Below are 5,615 nucleotides of genomic sequence, written 5' to 3' on the forward strand. Positions count from 1 at the left end.
GGTTTTCTTCTTCAATATTACTTTGGCTATTCGGGGTCTTTTGTGGTTCCATACAAATTTTACGATAGTTTGTTCTAGCTTTGAGAAGAATGCTGGTGTAATTTTGATTGAGATTGCATTGAATGTGTAGCTTGCTTTGGGTAGTAATGAATGACATTTTAACAATATTTATTCTTCTGACCCATGAGTATGGAATGTTTTTCCATTTCTTTGTGACTTTGTCAATTTCCTTCATAAGTTTTCTATAGTTTTCATCTTACAGATCTTTTACATCTTTGGTTAGGTTTATTCCTAGGTATTTTCTGCTTTTTGTGCAATTGTGAATGGGATCTGTTTCTTGATTTCTCTTTCTGTTGCTTCATTATTGGTGCATGAAAATGTAACAGATTTCGGTATGTTGATTTTGTACCCTGTGACTTTCCTGAATTCTTGGATCAGTTCTAGTAGGCTTCTGGTGGAGTCTGTCGGGTTTTCCATGAAGAGTATCATGTCATCTGCGAAAAGTGAAAGTTTGCTTCATCTTTGCCAATTCTGGTGCCTTTTATTTCCTTTTGTTTTGTGATTGCCGATGCTAGGACTTCTAGCACTACGTTAAACAACAGTGTCCACCAAAAACTTCTAGAACTGATCCATGAAGTCAGCAAAGTCACAGGATATACAATCAATGCACAGAAATCGGTTGCATCCCTATACATCAATAATAAAGCAACAGAAAGAGAAATGAAGGAATTGAACCCATTTACAATTGCACCAAAAACCACAAAATACCTAGGAATAAACATAACCAAAGAGGTGAAAAATCTATACACTGAAAACTATAGAAACGAAACCTTATGAAAGAAATTGAAGAAGACACACACAAAAAGGGAAAATAACCCACTCTCCTGGATTGGAAGAACAAACATTGTTAAAATGTTGATATTACTTAATTCAATCTACATATTCAATATAAATCCTATCAAAATAACACCAGCATTCTTCACAGAGCTAGAACAAACAATCCTAAAATTTGTATGAAACCAGAAAAGACCTCAAAGAGCCAAAGCAATTTTGAAAAAGAAAACCAAAGCTAGATACATCACACTCCAGGACTTCAAGACATATTAAAAAGCTGTAATTATCAAGACAGTATGATACTGGCACAAAAACAGACACTAAGATCAATGGAACAGAATAGAGAATCCAGAAATGGACCCAGAAACATATGGCCAACTAATCTTTGACAAATCAGGAAATAATATCCAATGGAATAAAGACAGTTTCTTCAGCAAATTTGCTGGGAAAACCGGACAGCAACATGCAGAAAAATGAACCTGGTCCACTTTCTTACACCAAACATAAAAATAAACTCAAAATGGATGAAAGATCTAAATGTGAGACAGGAAGCCATCAAAACCCTAGAGGAGAAAGTTGGCAAAAACCTTCTTGACCTTGGCTACAGTAACTTCTTACTCAACATGTCTCCGGAGGCAAATGAAACAAAAGCAAAAATGAACTATTTGGACCTCATCAAAATAAAATCTTCTGCACAGCAAAGGAAACAATCAGTGAAACTAAAACGCAACCACTGTATGGGAAAAGATATTCACAAATGACACATCAGATAAAGGGTTAGTATCCAAAATCTATAAAGGACTTATCAAACTCAACACCCAAAAAAACAATGAATCCAGTGAACAAATGGGCAAAAGACATGAATAGACACTTCTCCAAAGAAGAAATCCAAGTGGTGAGCAGACACATGAAAAAATGTTCAACATCACTTATCATCAGGGAAATACAAATAAAAACTACAATGAGATACCACCTCACATCTGTCAGAATGGCTAACATTAACAACTCAGACAACAACAGATGTTGGCAAAGAGGAGGAGAAAGAGGATCTCTTTTGCACTGATGGTGAGAATGCAAACTGGTGCAGCCACTCTGGAAAACAGTATGGAAGTTCCTCAAAAATTAAAAATAGAACTACCCTACAATGCAGCAACTGCACTACTAGGTATTTATCCAAGGGATACAGGTGTGCTGTTTTGAAGGGGCACATGTACCCCCGATGTTTATAGCAGATTTATTGACAATAGCCAAAGTATGGAAAGAACCCAAGTGTCCATCGATGGATAAATGGATAAAGAAGATATGGTGTGTGTTTGCGTGTGTGTGTGTGTACACACAATGGAGTATTATTCAGCAATCAAAAAGAATGAAATCTTGCCATTTGCAACTACATGGATGGAACTAGAGGGTATTATGCTAAGCGAGATAAGTCAGTCAGAGAAAGACAAATATATGACTTCACTAATATGAGGAATTTAAGATACAAAACAGATGAACATAAAGGAAGGGAAACAAAAATAATATAAAAACAGGGAGGGGGACAAAACATAAGAGACTCTTAGATATGGAGAACAAACAGAGAGTTACTGGGGGGGTTGTGGGAGGGGAGATGGGCTAAATGGGTAAGGGATGTTAAGCAATCTACTCCTGAAATCGTTGTTGCACCATATGCTAACTAACTTGGATGTAAATTAAACAGTTAATAAATTTTAAAAATAAAAATACAGAAAAAAAGAAAATCAATTAATATGAAATATCACATTAACAAAACAAGGGGTAGAAATCATATTATACCAATAGAAGCAGAAAAAGCATTTAACAAAATTCAAAAACTTTTCATGATAAAAACTCTCCACACACTGGGAATAGAAGGATATTATTTCAACATAATAAAGGCTATATGTCACAAACTCATAGCTAACATCATACTAAAAGTTAAGAAACTAAATGTGTTCAAGATCAGTGAAAATACAAGAATGCCCATTCTCACCACTTCTATTCAACATAGCACTTAGCAGTCCTAGCCAGAACCATTAGATGAGAAAAATGAACAAAAAGCATCCAAACCAGACAGGAAGAAGTAGAATTGTTCCTTGTTGCAGATGACATGATCTTATATACAGAAAATCCTAAAAACTCCATAAAAAATGACTAGACTAATCAATGAATTCAGTAAAGTTGCAGAATGCAAAATCAACATACAAAAATCCACTAAATTTCTAAATGCTGACAATGAGCTATATGAAAAGGAAGTTAGGAAATCAACCCCATTAGTACCAGTACTGAAAATAATAAAATACCTAGGAATAAACTTAACTAAGGAGATGAAAGCCTGGTATACTAAAAACTATAAAATATTGATGAAACAAATTAAAGAAGGCACAAACAAATGTAAAGACATCTCATGTTCATGAACTGGAAGATTAATATTGTTAAAATTTTCATACTACCTAAAGCCATACATAGATTTAATGCAATCCTGATCAAAAGTCCAATGGTGTTTCTCACAGAAACAGGAAAAAACAATCCTAAAATTCTTATGGGACCAAAAAGACCACAGATAGACAAATCAATCTTGCGAAAGAAAAAAAAAAAGCTGGAAGTATCACAATTTTGATTTCAAATTATATTACAAAGTTACAATAAACAAAAAGGTATGGTACTGGCATAAAGACAGACTCATAGACCAAAAGAACAGAATAGAAATCCTAAAACTAAATCCACGCATATACAGGCAACTGATCTTTGACAAGGCTACCAAGAATAAACAGTGGGGAAAGAACATTTTCTTGAGCAAATGGTACTGGGAAAACTGGATGTCCAGATGCAAAAGGATAAAATTAAAACCTTTCCTTATACCATACACAAAAATAAACTCAAGATAGATAAGAGGCTTAAACTTAAGACCTGAAACTGTAAAGCTCTTGGGAGAAAACACCAGGGAAAAACTTTATGACATTGGCTTTGGCAATGATTTCATGGATATGACACCAAACAAACAAAGAAAAGAAAAGAATTAAAAGAATAAGCAAGTGAAACTGTATTATTCTGTTCAGGCTGCTATAATAAAACACTGGGTATCTTGTAACGAAAGACTGGGTAGCTTATAGAAAATAGAAATATGTTTCTCATAGTTCTGGGTACTTAGAAGTCCAGGACAATGTCCTGGGCATTTTTGGTGTTTGGTGAGGGCTTCCTGGTTCATGGATATCCATATTTTCACTGCATCCTCACATGNGAGAAACCAAGGGATCTTTCTGGGAACTTTTTTATAAGAGCACTAATCCCACTCATGAGGGCTTTTCCCTAATGACCTAATCACCTTTCTAATATCATTCCCTTGGGGTTTAGGATTTCAGTATATGAATTGGGGGGAGACACAAACATTCAGATCATAGTAGGGACTACATCAAAGTAAAAAGCTTCTGCATAGCTAAGGAAACAATCAATAGAGTGAAAAGGCAACCTATGTAATGGGAGATAATATTTGTAAACTATGTATCTGAAAGGTGTCAACCTCCAAAAATATGGAACTCCTATAACTCAATAGTAAAAAAACAAACAAACAAACAAGTAACCTGATTTGAAAATGGGCTAAGGACTTAGAGATTTCTCCAAAGAAAACACATAAATGTCCAACAGATATATGAAAAATGGGCACCAGCACTAATCATCAGGGAAATGCAAGTCAAAACTACAAGTGATATCACTTTGCACCTGTCAGGATGGCTGTTATGAAAAAAAGACAATTGTTGAACATGTGGAGAAATTGGAACCCTTTGCACACTGCTGGTGGGAATGAAAAATGGTGCAGCTGACATGGAAAACAGTGTGAATGTTCCTAAAAAAATTAAAAATAGAAAACCATATGATTCAGCAATCCCACTTCTGGGTATTTATCCAAAGGAATTTTAAAAGATCTTGAAGAGATATTAGCAATTTTGTGTTCACTGTAGCATTATTCACAATAGCTAAGGTGTGGAAACAATCTAAATGTTCATTGACAGATGAATAAAGAAAATGGAGTATATACATAAAATGGAATATTACTCAGCCTTAAAAAAAAAAAAACAAGGAAATTCTGCAATATGTGACAACATGAATGAAGCTGGAGGACATTACACTAAGTAAAATAAACCAGTTACAGAAAAATAAATACATGATTCCACTTATATGAAGTATCTAAATTAGTCAAACTCATAGAATCAGAGTGGAATGGTGGTTGCCAGGAGCTATGGAGAGGGTAAAATGGAAAGTTACAATGGGCATAAAGTTTCAGTCAATCACGATGAATAAACCCTAGAGATGCTTGGGTGGCTCGGTCAGTTAAGCGTCTGACTCTTGATTTTGGCTCAGGTCATGATCTCATGGTTGTGAGATCAANTATTGTACACTTAAAATTTTGTTAAGTGGGTAGATCTTTCCATAACAAGATAAAATAAATTTTCTCTAAAGATAAGAAATGCCCTCTATCCCATAAATAGGTAGGTAAGAGATTAAGAGAAAGTTGAAACTAATAACAGAATCAACAAGGACAATATTCTATTTCACTATGCTACAGAGTATAACTTTTCCAGACGTCTCTGATAGGGTTTGAATCTCATATTTCATTAACTATGTCTACTAGTGCTAGTTTGATGTTTCCTGCTTTAAGATTCCCGAAATATCCACTAGTTTTAACTACAGCTAGGCATCTGTGCATACAGGGTAACAGACAATAAAATTTTGAGTTTCTCCTCTTATGAAGAGTATGATGTCTTCAAAGAAACAACACAGGAGAA

The sequence above is a fragment of the Crocuta crocuta genome, unplaced genomic scaffold, assembly GCF_008692635.1.
Source record: "Crocuta crocuta isolate KB4526 unplaced genomic scaffold, BGI_CrCroc_1.0 scaffold737, whole genome shotgun sequence".
In the NCBI taxonomy this organism is placed as follows: Eukaryota; Metazoa; Chordata; class Mammalia; order Carnivora; family Hyaenidae; genus Crocuta; species Crocuta crocuta.